The following is a 17,178-nucleotide window of genomic DNA, read 5'->3' as shown; positions in this document are numbered from 1 at the left end:
TTATAGTATGTTAAAAAGAAAGAAAACATTTTTTCCATGATATAAAAATATTTCTGGATGACTTCACAAGAAATTGGTAACATTAGCCATGGAGGAAGGGAACTGAGTGGCTGGGAGAGAGAAGAGGATTTTTCCTCATTAAACAAACCTTATGAACCTTTTAAATTTGGACTGTGTAAGTATATTATGATTCAAAAGTAATGAATATTTTCTAAATAAATAAAATAATGAGCTTTTATTATCCTCGCATACAGAGAAAAATCAAACCTGAAGTCTCTGGGAACTAAGTAGCGCCCTGGGGAGGGAAGTCTGCAGCAGCACCTGGAGCGTCCTCAGAGACTCATTCCCTTGGTCCCACCTCCCTGGCAGAGGCAGCTTGAAGGAATCACAAACTGCAGGGATCAGCGGGAGGACCACACTGGACAAAGCTCTCCTGCCTGACATCAGCCACTGTCCAGAGCAAGCGCCCAGAAAAGTACAACTCACCCTCCTGGGGTCACATCTCTGCTGGAAGGCAGGTGAGAATTCACATGCAGGACACCAAATACCCTGCTCTATCCTAGTCCTCCCGGATTGCACGCCTCTGGTCTTTGGCCGCAGTGTCTGATGTGGGAGAAGAGAATGTTGAAAAAGTCGAGTTGTTCAGTCCGAGTCTGAACTCTCATTTGACTTGGAAGACTTATGCCTTCGTTTTTTCTTCTTCTTCTTTTCCTTCTTCCTTTTCTTATGCTTTTCTTTCTTCTTCTTTTTCTTGTGTTTCTCTTTACTTGCTGAGGAACTGGAGCTGCTCCCATCCTCATCGGAGGTAGAATCCTCTAGTAACTGTTTCAATTGCTGTATCCTACACATAGAAGATTAACCAAAGAACATATTTAACTCAAAAAAAAAAAAAAAGGTAGATAAAAATTAAATAAGGGCAGCAGTGAGGGTAAAAAACATCATGAATAACCACCTTACTGAAGACATGAATATGTTTTCCCCATTCTTGTCCACACTGGTGCCTCTTTGACAGGACTGTACCCAGTGTATAAGACATTCTGTATTTTTTTCACTGTCCTAAATATTTCTGTCTGTTTTTCCAGTCCTTGCTACATAACTTTAAACAGATGCTTCCCGAGGCGCCTGGGTGGCTCAGCGATTTAAAGCCTCTGCCTTTGGCTCAGGTCATGATCTCGGGGTCCTGGGATTGAGCCCCGCATCGGGCTCTCTGCTCGGCAGGGAGCCTGCTTCCTCCTCTCTCTCTGACTGCCTCTCTGCCTACTTGTGATCTCTGTGTGTGAAATAAATAAATAGAATCTTAAAAAAAAAGAAATATTAAAACAAACAAACAAACAGATGCTTCCCTTCCTTCATTAGCACCCCCCAACCACTTCCAACCACTCAAGTTGGCCACTTGATAATCTAGATAATCTATCTCTTTAACAATCAGAACTCCATTTAACTAGTTGGGGAAAATCAAACCCTCCACTTTCTTCATCCTATTCAGGTCTAAGGATAATTTTTTTTTTAAAGATTTATTTATTTATTAGACAGAGATCACAAGTAGGCAGAGAGGCAGGCAGGCAGAGAGAGGGGGCGGGGAAGCAGGCTCCCTGCTGAGCAGAGAGCTTGATGCGGGGCTCGATTCCAGGACCCTGGGATCATGACCTGAGCCGAAGGCAGAGGCTTTAACCCACTTAGCCATCCAGGTGCCCCTCTAAGGATAATTTTTAAGAAGAGCTCAGCTTGGGACGCCTGGGTGGCTCAGTTGGTTGGACGACTGCCTTCGGCTCAGGTCATGATTCTGGAGACCTGGGATCAAGTCCCGCATCAGGCTCCCAGCTCCACCGGGAGTCTGCTTCTCCCTCTGACCTTCTCCTTGCTCATGCTCTCTCTCACTGTCTCTCTCTCAAATAAATAAATAAAATATTTAGGGAAAAAAAAATAGCTCAGCTCTGTAAAGACACTGGAGAAGATAAACTAAGTTACAACTGTCAACATCAACTATCAGGTGTGAGCAGGCAGGACCAAGCCCACTGCTTTAAGCTAACCCAAGTGAAATGAAGCTGGCCTACAGGTTCCCTACCCACTGGCCTTTCCTGTGATGACTCCTGCCTTCCAAATAGTTCACAGTTGAAGTACCATAGTCACCAAACCACTCATCTAATACTAGAATGGTTGTTTCCAACTTTATATATATAATTTCAGACTTTAAGGGGGTATTGTTAGCACCAGGGCCATCTCACTTTACATCCTTTTCATGTCTTTTATTCTCTCATATGATGTCATACATGGGATCTTCCTGTGCCTTGAGGATGAGAAAAGGTTAAGGTTGCGTTAGGTTCCATGCATTATTAGTTAAATAAAAATTAAATCCATATTTGACTGAAACCAGTTTTTTTTTCCTATTTGGTATAATTTTATATTTAACATGTTCTAATCCTTCCTAAGGGTTATTATCACTGCAAACCTGCTGAGGGCTGTGACAAAGGACTTTCTAATTAGAAAAATATAGATTATAATTGAAGTATCCTTTATAAGAACATAAGAACATACTTCTCCTTCTCCCACTCCCCCTGCTTGTATTCTCTCTCTTGCTGTCTCTCTGTCAAATAAATAAATGAAATCTTTAAAAAAAAACAAACAAACAAGTGGGGCACCTGGGTGGCTCAGTTGGTTAAATGTCCAACTCTAAATCTAAAAAAAAAAGAAAAAAAAAATCTCAGCTTAGGTATTGATCTCGAGGTTGTGAGTTCAAGCCCTGCAAGACAAACTAAAACCTACTGGGGCATTTGGGTGGCTCAGTCAGTTGGTTTCTGCTCAGGTCATGATCTCATGGGTTATGAGATTGAACACCACATTGGGTTCCGCACTCAGTAGGGAGTATGCGTGAAAATTCTCCCCTCTGTCCCTCCCCCAACTTGTGTGCACATGTACACACACTCTCTTTCTCTCTCTCAAAGTAAATAATCTTTTAAAAAGACCCTATTACCTCCTTTCCTGGGGAGGTACTATTAACATTTGATCTCTTTCTTTCAATCATTATTAGTAATTTATGAAAAACTATAATCCTCTTATATACACAACTCTATTGTTTTTCAATGTCTTTGTATTTTCCCATAACATTACGTTTTTTTTTTTTAAGATTTCATTTATTTATTTGAGAGTGAAAGAGAGAGCACAAGCAGGGTGTAGGAAGAAGCAGACTCCCTAGTGAGCAGGCAGCTATATGTGGGGCTAGATTTCAGGACCCTGGGATCATACCTGAGCTGAAGGCAGATGCTTAACCAACTGAGCCACCCAGGTGCCTGACATTATGTCCTCTAAAACATAATTCCTGGGGCACCTGGCTGGCTCAGTCAATAAAGTATGCAACTCTTGATTTCAGGGTTGTGAGTTCCAGCCCCTGGCTGGGTGTAGAGATTACTTAAAAATAAAATCTCAAAATATGTAAATAATAATTACTAATGACTAAGTAATCTGCATTTACAGAAATTTATGTTGATATGTTGGACTATTAAGTTTACCATTTTTCTTTTGTTTCCATTGTTTTATTTTATTTTATTTTTTTTTTAAGATTTTATTTATTTATTTGACAGAGAGAAATCACAAGTAGACGGAGAGGCAGGCAGAGAGAGAGAGAGGGAAGCAGGCTCCCTGCTGAGCAGAGAGCCCGATGTGGGACTCGATCCCAGGACCCTGAGATCATGACCTGAGCTGAAGGCAGCAGCTTAACCCACTGAGCCACCCAGGCGCCCTGTTTCCATTGTTTTAATCATAAATTATAAGAATTATCCTTATATATATATATCCTTATTCATAAACAGTTATGTCCATATTGATTTTTCTCTTATATCCTTAAATTTCTTAAATGGGAATTCTGAGCCAAAAAAAAATACAATTATCTTCAAAGTTTTTGAGATTTACCACCAAACTGTATTTTACATAGTATCTATAAAAACTGACATTCCACCTATGTTATTAAATAATTTTGGATTATTAAATAATTAATATTAAATAATTTCAGATAATTAAAGCCATAATGTTTTAAATGTCTTTTTTTAAAAAGAGTTTATTTATTTGAGAAAGAGAGAGAGAGCATGAGCCGGGGAAGGGGCAGAAGGAAAGGGAGAAACAGACTCTCCGCTGAGCAGGGAGACTGATGTGAGGCTCAATTCCAGGACCCTGGGATCACGATCTGAGCTGAAGGCAGATGCTTAACAAACTGAGCCACCCAGTTGCCCCACAATATTTTGTTTTTTAAGATTTTATTTATGTATTTGACAGACAGAGATCATAAGGAGGCAGAGAGGGGGAGGACACCGAGCAGAGAGCGCCATGCGGGGCTCGATCCCAGAACCCCAGGACCATGACCCAAGCTGAAGGCAGAGGCTTTAAACTACTGAGTCACCCAAGCACCCCTGCCCCACAATGTTTTAAATGTCTTAAAAACTTTAGTGAATGTTGGCCCCAGTTTGATATATGCTGATAATCTCAGTATACTTAGACATTATTAAAATAAAGTAAGGGAATGATATACTATTTTACTGTCAACTAAAGAGCATATACAATTTATTTAACACTTATAGCTTATAATTTCTTTATTTATTTAAATTAAATTAAATTTATTTATTTGACAGAGATCACAAGCAGGCAGAGAGAGAGAGAGGGAAGCAGGCTCCCTGTCGAGCAGAGAACCCGATGCAGGGCTTGATCCCAGGACCCTGAGATCATGACCAGAGCTGAAGGCAGAGGCTCAACCCACTGAGCCACCCAGGTGCCCTTCTAGCTTATAACTTAAAGACATCTAGTCTTTAAAGACTGGGAAACGAAAACCCTCATGAAAACTCATGAAACATGAGTTTTTATATAAGTTAAAACAAGTGATTGAATAATTCACAAAGTCTGCTTTAGAAAAAGAATCATTCCCAAAGTATAAACAAATAACACTTTAATAAAAAGTTAGTTTTTTGTTAACTGTCACACAAATGTAATTTAATAAGAGATGTAGTCAACACCAGATACTCTGGCGAAAAAGCTTCTGCGAATGTATTTTACGTGAGCTTCCAGTTCACTGATTACTGCCTGTTTCATTAATATCTACTATTTCTGAGAAATGTAAATTGACAAGGTGGGGTTCTACTTCCTACTCTAAACTGTTCTAACTTCTGGTTGCCTTTGATAAAAAAAGGGCATTCTTTGTCGCCTGTTCGGTGACCCTACTGTTTACACCGCCAACCTAAAAACAAAGGAAAAAGGGAAATATGTCTGTAAGATAACAATTTCATTTAACGAAGATGAAGTATCAGTAGATCATCTTAAAGTTTTTCTTCATTAAACTTCAATTCTTGGGGCGCCTGGGTGGCTCAGTGGGTTAAGCTGCTGCCTTCGGCTCAGGTCATGATCTCAGGGTCCTGGGATCGAGTCCCGCATCGGGCTCTCTGCTCGGCAGGGAGCCTGCTTCCCTCTCTCTCTCTCTGCCTGCCTCTCCGACTACTTGTGATTTCTCTCTGTCAAATAAATAAATAAAATCTTAAAAAAAAAAATAAACTCCAATTCTAAAAGCAAATGCAATGAGTGGATAAACCATGTAAGATCCTAGGAAATAAAGGGGAACTAATTGCTTCCCCAAATAATCTTTATTCATGTAGCTTTAGGAATAAATATCACCTCACCAGATAGGTATTAAGTAATCCAATGTAAAAGTACTATAGAATGAAATTGTTTTTAGGCTGTAGCTTAAAGTATTTTTCAAAGGGGAGGTCTCTTCTATTCATCAAGAGACTCTTGATTCTCATTTACAATTTTAGACACTAGAGCAAATAACTTCTTTCTCTGATTGAGTAAATAACTACAAAAAAATCCCTCACCTTTAATTAAAACAAATCAGAAATTATCTTACAATGTTAATTCCATTAGCACTCTAATATAGCCTCACCTGCTGAATAGGTGAACCTGTCCTTTGTAAAAAGGTTTATTATTAGAAGAAGCCGGCCCTGATGAGGAACTGGGAAGAGGCATAATAAGAAAATGCACACACATATTCCTGGGCAAAAGAGGGAAACACACACCTTCATGGAATTTCAGGGACTACAGACTTGGCATCAGGCATTGATGTGGGAAAAATGAAGTGGTGAAAAAAGCAGGAATGGGTGAGATCCTTGTTACTTCCCTCACCTGTTTTCATCCTCTCAAAACCATCTGGATTTGAGGCAATCAGGAAGTCATATGAGTGGTGAGCTAAGTGAGACCCTCTGTTTTTGGACATTAAGGAACTCCAACCAAGGAAGTCAGAAAGCAAGAAATAGGAGTAAGATCAGCCAGGTTTGCTCCGTGTTGACAGGTACTCAAAGTATGAAGTGAAAGAGAAGGGATGTTCCCTTTTAATTCTGAGGGTTGGATACAGGAAACCATTAAAAAAGAATGAAATCTGGAGATTCTTTGTTGATTGCTTCTGAGCTGTCCCGGTCTTTAACTCCCCAGACATTTAAAGTTCAGGAAAGAAGGATTATACTCCTTCAAACCAAAGTTCTTGGTGTTCAGAATTCTGTTACTGTTAAAGGAAAGGTGATTCTTGTTATTCATAATGCAGTCATGGGCAAGCAAAATCAGCAACACACGGGAGACTGTTAGAAATGCATAGTGTTAGACCCATCCCAGAAATGTGGAAACACACAAGAATTTTAAGATTAGTTGGTGATTCATAGACATATTAAAATTTGAGAACCACTGTTCTAGATAACACCACAATCAGTAAAATCAATGAAAGGATGTACATGTACATGTGTCTTTTACCCCATTTGGGATGAGTCAAAATTCTGTGGGGCCTGAGTTTAAATTATGGTGGGGGTTCTTTAGGAAAAAAAAATATCTTGCTTTGGCAAATTTCACAAAATTATATGACCATATCAACACATCATTATGTCCCCTGCAGGCCCCTGAAAATTAGAAGTGAGTAAAACTAGCTATGGTCCCAATCCAGACTTATTTTCCAAGTCAATGCAAATAACGATAAAATGGTAACTGAAATGGAGGCACGTAAGTGGTACAGTTTGTTAAGCATCTGACTCTTGGTTTTGGCTCAGGTCATGAGCTCATGTGTTGTAAAATCAAGCCCTGGGTAGGGCTCTTCAAGAGTTTATCCTTCTGCCCCTCTTCCCCCACTTAACCATGCTCATTCCCATTCTCTAAAATAAATAATGTGAGTAACCACCTCATAAGACAGAGCAGTTTTCAAACTTAAAAAAAAAAAAAAAAAAACACAAACCTGTAGATTTCCAAGTAAAGATGACAAACTAAACACATTTTTACTTGCTTTAATTCTCTTCCTGACATCCCATAAAAATAACAATGAAGAAGACTCTTTTCAAAAGGAACAAGCCAGGAAGCACTTCAAGAATGCCCAGTGCTCTATAAAAGCACTGGAAATAGTTGTAAACTTGCCCAAATCAATTTATTTGAAACTCTAGAAATTAACCAAAGGTTTGCCACAATCTGAGGAGCATTCATTCAAGAAAAGCTAGTGAAGTTTGGTAAGAACAGCAGGATTTCTGGCATTTTAACCAGACCTACTCCCAGCCCTCTCTCCTGATCTCCATAATAATCTTAAAAACTAACAGCCTTGCAACCATGACAGCTATGAAAAGCAAGAGTCCTCAACCCTCAAGGGGGTAAGACCAGGTTACGAGCCCCCCAAAAAACCCTAATCCCAGAGCATAGAGCCATACTGACAGCATGTTGTTGCTATGTAACCAGTCATACAGCTCTTCCTAAAGCCCAATCCCTCAGGATATTTGTTGAAAACAACCACCTGGAATTGTTTAACATCATAGTTGCCAATGGCTGTGATATCATTTGATAAACAGGAACCCAGCTAAAAATGTAAAAGATCTGGGGAGTGGGATGTCCATAGAGGGCTTTCAAAAATTCTGACATAATCCTGGGAAGCTAGAAGGCTGTGTCCATGTGCCAACATCTGTTACATTCTGTTTTTTTGATTAATACTCATCCTAATGGGTATGAGGTGATATTTCGCTATAGATTTGATTTGTATTTCCTTAATGATTACTGATACTGAGAATCGTTTCATGAGCTTACTGGATATCTATATGCCTTTTTTAGAGAAATGTCTATTCAAGTCCTTTACCAAATTTTAATCAGATTGTCTCTTCATTATTTTTAGGAGTTCTTTATATATTATAGATATAATCCTTTATGAGATATGATTTGCAAATATTTTCTCCCATTCTGAAAGCTGCCTTTTTACTCTATTGATAATGTTTTTATTCACAAAATTTTGAAGTCAAATTTGTCCCTTTTTTTGGTTGTTGCTTGTGCCTTTGGTGTTTGATCCAAGAAATCACTGCCAAATCCAATTTTGTACAGCTTTGCCCTATGTTTTCTAAGAGACTTTATAGTTTTAGGTCTTACACTTGTCTTTGATCCACTTAAGGTTAAATTTTGTATATGGTATTAGATAAGGGTCCAATGCATTCTTTTGCATGGGAATAACTATTCTTTTTTTTTTAAGAAAGACTGTCCTTTCCCCATTTAATGGTCTTGGCTCCAACATAACAAGAGATCATAACAAAAAAGATGACTCAACATACAGGAAACAGAAGATTCAACAGAGGAAAGAAGCTAAGGGAAACTTAGCTTGACACTAAGACACTAAGATGGTGTCTTAATTCAAGGTTCCCCTAACACAAAATAGGAATTTATTTTCTCACAGTGCTGGACACTGGAAATCTCCAATTTGGATGCCAACAAGGTTGTTTTCTGATGATTACTCTACTGACTTGTAGACAGCTATGTCCTCTCATAGCGTGTCCTCACACTGGAGACAGCAAGCTCTCTGGTCTCTTCTTAAGAGGGACTAATACACTGGGCACCTGGGTGGCTCAGTGGGTTAAGCCGCTGCCTTCGGCTCGGGTCATGATCTCAGGGTCCTGGGATCGAGTCCCGCATAGGGCTCTCTGCTCGGCAGGGAGCCTGCTTCCTCCTCTCTCTCTCTCTCTGCCTGCCTCTCTGCCTGCTTGTGATGTCTCTCTGCCAAATAAATAAAATAAAAAATCTTAAAAAAAAAAAAAAAAAGAGGGACTAACACATCATCAGAGCCATCCTCATCATTCATCTAATCCTAATCACTACCCAAAGACCCCATCTCCAAATACCATCCCACTGGAGATTAGGGCTTCAACATATGAATTTGTACAGGGACGCAAACATTCAATTCAAAACCCAAAGTGAAGGGAGATCTCTGGATGACAAGCATGGGAGCAACCATTGTGAAAGGATGAAATTAACAGAATGCCTTAAGCATGTGAAGGTCTTAAGATTGAACCTTTAGAACAATTGGAGTAAAAATCAGTACATGGAAGCCAAAAACAATAACAGAATAAAACAAAATGCACACATGCACACACAAATACCAAAAAACAAGACAACCATTAATCCAGGGGAAAGGAGGGAAGTCTTCAGGATGCATGAAATGAAAAGTAATCAGTTTACTATATGATTCAGCTCTGGATATTATCATAATGAAATAAACATCAAAGACTTATCTAACCAAAATTATGAAAAAACCATTTTGGGAAAGATGGGATATAATAAGGTAGATGTGTGTGGTAAGACCAGGAGAGAGCTAAATTCTCATCTTCCATTGTACAATGTCAACAAATAACACCTAAACCTGAAAAATCAATAAATATGTGATCTTAGACATATGAGATAAATATCAAAATAAAGTAAAAAAAATCTATAAATGGAAATGGAGAAAAAGAGACTGGAAACTATTTTAATTATGTGTATGAAGAATCTTTGGACAAACAAATGTCTTTAAAAGGTAGCAGTACCCTTTCTTCAAATACCATCTTATGCTAGATGAAAAGTGTTGTGGCCCTGGTGGGGTGGGGGTCATGCAAGAACAACACACCATTGTGGACCCACCCTCTGGGCTCACAGCTCTTTCCAGGTTACATGGTTGAAACCTTAACAACACTGATACGGGGGTGTGGTAGTGAATGATGATGCAAGACCCAAAGGGACCTGCCTTCCAATACATCCCTTGTCCTTCCTGGCATTTCTACTACGGAATATCCTTTTTGTTACTGGAGTATTGACGAAGAGTGAACTCCAAAGGCAGCTATGGTCCTGTGGGCGACCACTGACTGCCCTTGGAGTCAGAAGCTCTGGAGTTAAAGCTCTCCTCTACCTCTTACCTCAAACTACTAACACATATGCAGATTGGCTTCCTTAACTATAAAACAGAGATTATGCCTTGACTTAACAGGGCTGCGGTGACAACAAATTAAACAACAAAAAAAGTAAACACGCTTTGTAAATCGTGGTGTATAACTTGCGTGTACAGAAGAGTGTTACTTGCAACTCTCCTGTACTCACACTGCATAACTTTGACTTCATTCTCCAGTGGCATCCAAAGTCCTTTTGTTGGTGCGTGAGCCAGAAATTCCCTGGCATTTTCATTGCCTGGTACATCTGGTATACAGTCTTCTGGCTTAGTCTCAGCTTCCTAAAAAACGAAACAACGTGTACACGACATGGCAAAAAAGCCCAGGAATTCTCTCCTACCTGCTTCAGAACACAGCACTGCCTGGCTTTCTCATGGGCTGGACATGCCCATGTCATCCTAAGTGACCCTCTCAAGTACTAGAAAGAAAGACAAATTATACCTAACAGAAAAAAACAGAAATAAATGTACCAGAAGAATTATGTCATGAAAATGATTAAAAATGATATTACTAGTATCGTTCACTTAAGAATGATTTGTGAGCTCCAAATCCTGATTCTAGATTACAAAAATTAGATTCAGATCACAAACTTTTCTGCTACCTTAAAGGCCTTGTGGAATAAAGCAAAGTACAGAGTTAAACAAGATTTTTTAAAATAATAAAAATAACATGTTAAACTAAAAACAATTATCCCTTGGAAACCACTGTTACATTTTATAATCTCATATCTGCTGTATTTATGAAGTGTGTTTTACCACCAAATAACTTCGTTACACAATTAAGGTGCTTTTTTTTTAACCATCTGATTGTTTTCAGTTCCCATGAATATTAAATTTATAATGGAAGAAGGTTTTGTAACAATCTTTTCTTTTCATTGAATGTGAGCAAGAAGCCCTCTAGGTCTTCCTTCTGCAGAGAGACTGAACTCTGGGGCCAGGTGCTGCCAGGGGTGGAGGTGGACAGGGGGGTGTCCTGCACCAGGGGCTGGACCAGGAGACCTTCCAGTTTCCCCAGAGACTACTGTTCTCTGAGCTAATGATACTCAGGAAACCAGCAGCAAGTCAGAGAAGGAGCACAGCTGTGAGAAGATGCGGCCACAGCAAGAGAGAGGGAGGGAGAAGGGGACTGAGCGCCAAGGAACATGCGGGCCTGCCACCGTTTCTTAGGGAACAGACACAAAACTGGTTACATTTCTACAAAGGCACAGGCTGCACACAGAAAGCCCAAAGTGTATGAACCGACTGGCATCTGCAGGAAGAAGCAGGGTTCCATAAAAGGACGTTCAAAATCACATGCAACAAGTTTTCATAACAAGTTACTGAGCCTGAGCACTGAGTCAAATATGTCTAAGAGGATGACCAAACGCACAAACTTCACACTGACCTTGATAAGCCCAGGAGGAGGTTTTTCATAACTAGAAATGAAAAGAAAAAAACATCATCAATCATGTTAACAGGAATGTAACACATTTTAGTGAGCAAAAAGCAACTGTAGGCCAAAATAAAAAGGATATTTTTAGTAAAACCTTAAAAGTACATTAAATTGAAAGCAGTTAATAAAATATGCCCAGCAGTCAGAGATCCCATATAAATAAACTGATGCTATACCACATTCTGCAGAGATCCAGAACTGAAATTCACTGAGGTAATAACTAGGTGTCGGAGCACAGTGACTTTATTGTTGAAGAAGAGAAAGCAAGAGATTGCAGGGGAAATGTCCAAGAAGACCTGTGAGCTAATCATGGTTCCAAACTGTCACAGCTGTCAGGTTATTTACCTAGCAAAACATCCACTTACTCAACACTGAAGAGGTACATGGGGGAGGAGATTAAGAAGTCTTTTCTAACTTGGTTGGGGGCAGCATGAGCGGGGGAGGCAGGAGGGACTGTTGGAAGGGAAGGAAATGGAGTTGATCTGTCCTAGAGGCTTTCTCATTTCCCTGCAGATCCTGGTTCAAATCCTGCCCACCACCCTGCCTGCAGAGTGAGCCATCTGCTCCTCAGCTCTCTGACAGCCTCACTGGACCCAGGGTCCAGCACCCTTGCCCGGTGCCTGATGACAGGCAGCATTCAGCAAGAATGCTGCTAGAGTAAGCAGGGAATGGACTTTTCCTTTGAGCTCTCAGACCACCCCCGCCAAGGGAACATATACAACATGCCTATGCAACCAATTCATTTTCACTTCCCATTACTCTGCCGGAATTGCCCCAAAAGGCTTCTGGACTCAAAATCTGGATAATTAGTACCAAATGCTCATGTTCACTTTTCAGTGCTGACCCACTTCTAGCTAGAACATACACCACGTGGGTGTTTATTTGGCTTTTAACTGTGAATACCTATGGGACCATGAAGGAAAATAAGAATGAAAAAAAGAAACGTGATAACCAAACATCCTGGGTCCATTTAGCACCCCCACAAAGAACATTTTACTGAGGACATCTGGGCATAGCAGCTGGCTTAAAATTGTGAAAAGATTCTAGAAACTTGGAAAGAAATGTGAGAGATTCAACATTGCTGCACCCAGATGGTGAAGCAAGGGTGAGTAATTAGGTGTTCTATAATGAACAGATTTACATTTATGAACAGATACACATCAATAAATTTTTAAAAAGTGAATTACATATTGACATGGGGCAAGCTCCATAACAGTTTAAATTAAAAAAAAAAAAAAGTGGGGGGAGGAGATATGGAACAAAACAATTTGGTGAGCTTCTATTTGTGTGCATGGGAAGAAAGAGACTATATATGGCCACACAGATACATACCTTTTAGGTACCTCTAAAGGATAGCAAAGAAACTAATTACATGCTTGCCCCTAGGGAAAGGAACTAAGGATAATAAATGGAAGAAATCTTTGTTTTTCATTCTATTCAAATCTACATGCATTAACTTGCAAAATGCTTTTTAATTGCAAAAGAAAATAAAATCAGTGGTAACTACATTACAGCTCTGTCGGTATAAACACAGGTTAATATATTTTTGAAAGAAAAACCAAGGTAACTTAGGGCTAAGAAAGAAAAATGGAGCCAAAAATATGCTATTAAGAGTTCATATCTGCTATAGAGTTATATATGCTAGATTTCTGTTTTAATAATGCTATTTCTGTAATAGTTTGAGGAATATAACCTCCATTCTAGCCCTAACTTGATATTTTCCTACTAGAAAAAAAGAGTGGGTACAATAGGCAAAACTAAATTTGATATTCAGGAAGTATTAAAGATTCCATATAAAAGCTTACTCCTTGTAGAAGTAATCAAATATTGTGCTAGGCATGTTGTTAGATACTAGAAGGGAGAACTAAGGGCATAAGGATATAACTAGTTAAATCCAAAAAACATATAAAATGAAAACTGCTCTCAGGATACATGGGTGGCTCAGTTGGTTAGGCATCTGCCTTCGATTCAGATCATGATCCCAGGGTCCTTGCTCAGCGGGGGCCCTGCTTCTTTTTCTGCCTGCTGGCCCCCCACCCCCACTTGTGCATGTACACACACACTCTCTCTCTGACAAATAAAATAAAATAAAGAAAACTGCACTCAGAAATGACAATACATCTTTATAATTGTCCTGATACAAGGAAATAATCTAACTTCTTGGAGTAGGTAGAATTTTAGCAAGAGAATTTTTCAGTTTTAAATCAGTGTTAATGTGAATCCTGCAGAAGGAAAGTGAGGCAGGGTAGAAACCTCATGGGCTTTGGAGGTAAAAACCTTTAGTTTGAATGACGATTCATTCTCACTGTATACTTTGGGCAACTGACTTATCCCACACACTTCACAATGCTGGCTTCAGTCCTTTGCTGAAGACAAGTCCATGCTCTCAAGAACCTTATGAGGCACCTCCGGACTGGAGCACTAGCATCACAGAGGCCAAGATCTGGGGCAACAGAGGTGGAAGAAAACAGCTTTGCAGGGAGTAAATAACAAATGTCATGAGTCTCTAATCTGGAGTTTTTCTGAGCAGAGGAGGATCTGCCCCATGAAGACTACATAGTAAACAACTAGGCATGAATAGATTTAGCTTCTAAGGTGTGGTACAGTGATTTTCCAAAGCAAATGCTTAAAATATTTTCCAACACAACATGGTGACATAATCTAGGAGAACAATGGAAACTGCACAAATTGGAGAAATAATATAGTTCATCTGCAGCCATTCGTTTAAAATACTGATGCCATGGCTTTTGCACAGAGACCAAAGGGAGTTTGGTAGTAGTCTATGAATCCAATAATCCAGTAATACATCCTATGAGCCACAGGAGTTGTACAAAAACAACATATGGCCAATTAAACAGAAATCCAAATTCCTGAAAAATATGTAATTGTTATTGCCAAGATGAAAAGGAGTGTGATGGAACTACACATTGTGAAATCTTTAGCAATCACATTCCCTAAAAAATCCCATTTACAACTGTTCTCACAAATATAAAGGAAGGTAGTTGATGGCTCAAGGGTCACACTGAAAAGAGCAGGCCAGCCTCCAACAGTGCAATGCATTTTGTGTCAAAGCTCCCAGGTTAATTATAAAGAATCTGAGTCCTTTGCGGACTATTCCTTACATCATCATCATCTTAGCTAAGGTAATGCGAGCGCCTGAAATAGAATCTAAGTATGTATGGAAGAACTCCGTGAGCACCAATCTTACAAGTCTGCCAGCTAACTACAGAAAGACAGAATCACAGAAAAGAACTGGAAGGTCAGGACTCCACCTCCTACCTGAGGTTTCAGTCTCCTTTCCAATCCGCCCTCCTCCCGCGGCTTCCAGACTCTCTCCCTGATCCCGCTGGAGCTGGGGGCGCACCGCGCCCCTTTCGATCAGGCCATGCTGACCAGCAACCCCAGGAGACTCTGGTCCTAATTCTTTTGGCTGAGCTGGAATTGGCCTCTTTGTAGCCCCCACCCGTCTTGCTGGTAAAAGCCCTAAGGACTAAAGAGAACAAGTCTTCACTCTTCCGTCTTTGGGATCTTTAGGGACAGGTCCGTCACCCCATTCTCCAGCCCTGCCCTCCCCACTGCACTAACGGTAGAGGACGGCGTGTTCTCTTCCCTTCTCAGCCGCAGATGAAGGGAATGGGGGGTTATCCGGTGCCCGGCGGGCCCCGTGAGCCAACCACCCTGAAAGGGCAGGACGGCAGCGCTCACCGCACCTGCCGCGTGTTCAGTCCCCAATTCCCCACCCAGCGACCACGGAGTGCCGCACGGTCCTCAGCGCCATGCAGAGCCGCGGCCGCACGACCTCGGGCGGGGAATAAAGCCCGAGCTCCCCTGCCGGGCCAGGCCGCTCGGCGCGCCGGGGGAACGGCCCTTCCCTCCCCGCGGAGGCGCGACTGCAAGTCCGGGCGCCAGCGCCGCACGGGTCCCCGGGAACCCAGCCTCCCGCGCCCCCGCGGCGCCGGCTCACCGCGACCCAGCGCCTCTCGGAGGAGCGGGGGCGGCGGGAACTCACAAGGACTCCAGGTGCTTGAGCTGCTGCAGCTGCTGCGCGTCGTGCCGCCGCCGCTTCTGCTCCCGGCGCCGCTGCAGCTCCTGCTCGGCCGGCTCCCGCGGCTGCCGCACTCCCCCGGCCCCCGCATCGTCGCGCCCCGGCCGGGACGACATCGCGGCCCGCCCGGTGAGGTGGCCCGGCGGCGCACCTCAGGCGGCAGAGGCGGCGAAGACGGCACTTCCTTCACGCCGCGGCCGGCCGGGCCCGCAGCGCCCCCTCCCGCCGCCCGCCCGAGTAGGGCCCGCTGTCCCCGCCGAAGCCTCGTGGTCCCCGCCTCCGGTCAGGCCTCCCCGCCGCCTCCCGTGTAGTGGCCCCAAGTCCAGGCTGGGAGCTCCCGGGCCCCGCCGCTAGGCCGACCGGGATCGGAGCGCGCCCCCTGGCGGCGGCGGCGAGGGGGGCGGTGGAGGCCTGCGGGACCCCCGGGGAGCCCCGCCCCCTCGCGCGCGCCCCTCCCCCGGGAGGACCCGGGGACCCGAACCCGGAGGCTTTGCAGCCCCCCTGGCTAGACACTGGCTGTGCTACTTGGTGCTGGGATTCACCCAGCTTTGAAGAGAGCAAGACACCTCAGAGTAATTCTCTGATTTTCCAGCGCTTGGTTAAGACAGAGCCAGCCTGCCCTCTATCTTGACAAGGTTTGGGTGCCGCGCGGAAGGCTGTAGACACTGAGCGCTTTTTATGTGCTTGTCACTGAACTGAGCTAGTAAGAAAAGTTGATTTAATCTTTAAAAACTTACTAAGCGCAGTTATTACCCGTATGTATTACCCTTCTTTTATAGATAAAGAGACCGAGAGAGTTAAATAACATGCCTAAGGATGTCGCAGTATAAGTCATGGAGCCAGGCTGCGAATTGTTAAAAGTGCTTAACTAGGTTGTATTTTGTAAATGCATATATGTGAAGTTCCGCTCAGTATTTTAGCTTTAACATAATGGAGGAAACCACAAAGGAAGTAAAAGTAACAGGATAGGGAATATTCCCCTCAAATGTGGCGTTCAATATGTAATACTTAAAATATATAAGGACCTCCTTCATATTTATTAGAAAAAATCCAAATGAACCAAAACACAAAGGCTATGAACAGAAACACATGTTACACTGACGTGTCCCAGAGCTTGGAAATCTGGTTTCCCTCTGAAAGTGAACTGTTGCATGAACCAATCCAGTTGTTGGGCCAATAAGTGGCCTGTAAATGTCTTACAAGATGTTTCCATCTAGTCAAGGAGAATATAGTCTAAGGAAGATATGATTGAGAAACAAAAAGTGTGACTTAATTGTATTACAGAAACAAGATGGTCTATAGAATCTAAAAAAGGAGAACCAGGGAAAAATATAGATGGTATTTGTCTAGCATTGTCTGCAGAAGACACAAATTATATAAACACACAAGTGTTCTGAACACTAGAGAAATATGCACCATTGAGAATGAGGCATAAATTTGACCAACCCTAGCCCCATCTTTTCTTCTTTAATT

General features: G+C 41.9%; 1 pseudogene across 1 annotated transcript; it reads right to left on the bottom strand.

Moving 5' to 3' along the window:
• Nucleotides 1-642: 642 nt before the first annotated feature.
• Nucleotides 643-15,963, bottom strand: LOC309844981 (retinitis pigmentosa 9 protein-like; annotated as a pseudogene). The gene is made up of 6 exons (XR_014316544.1): nt 15,670-15,963; nt 11,613-11,643; nt 10,381-10,510; nt 5,130-5,218; nt 2,226-2,287; nt 643-841 (listed from the first exon to the last, which is right to left on the bottom strand). The product of XR_014316544.1 is annotated as a retinitis pigmentosa 9 protein-like (transcript).
• Nucleotides 15,964-17,178: the final 1,215 nt, after the last annotated feature.

This window comes from Mustela nivalis (assembly GCF_964662115.1).
Source record: "Mustela nivalis genome assembly, chromosome: 12".
NCBI lineage: Eukaryota > Metazoa > Chordata > Mammalia > Carnivora > Mustelidae > Mustela > Mustela nivalis.
This window is presented reverse-complemented; position numbering and strand designations above follow the sequence as displayed.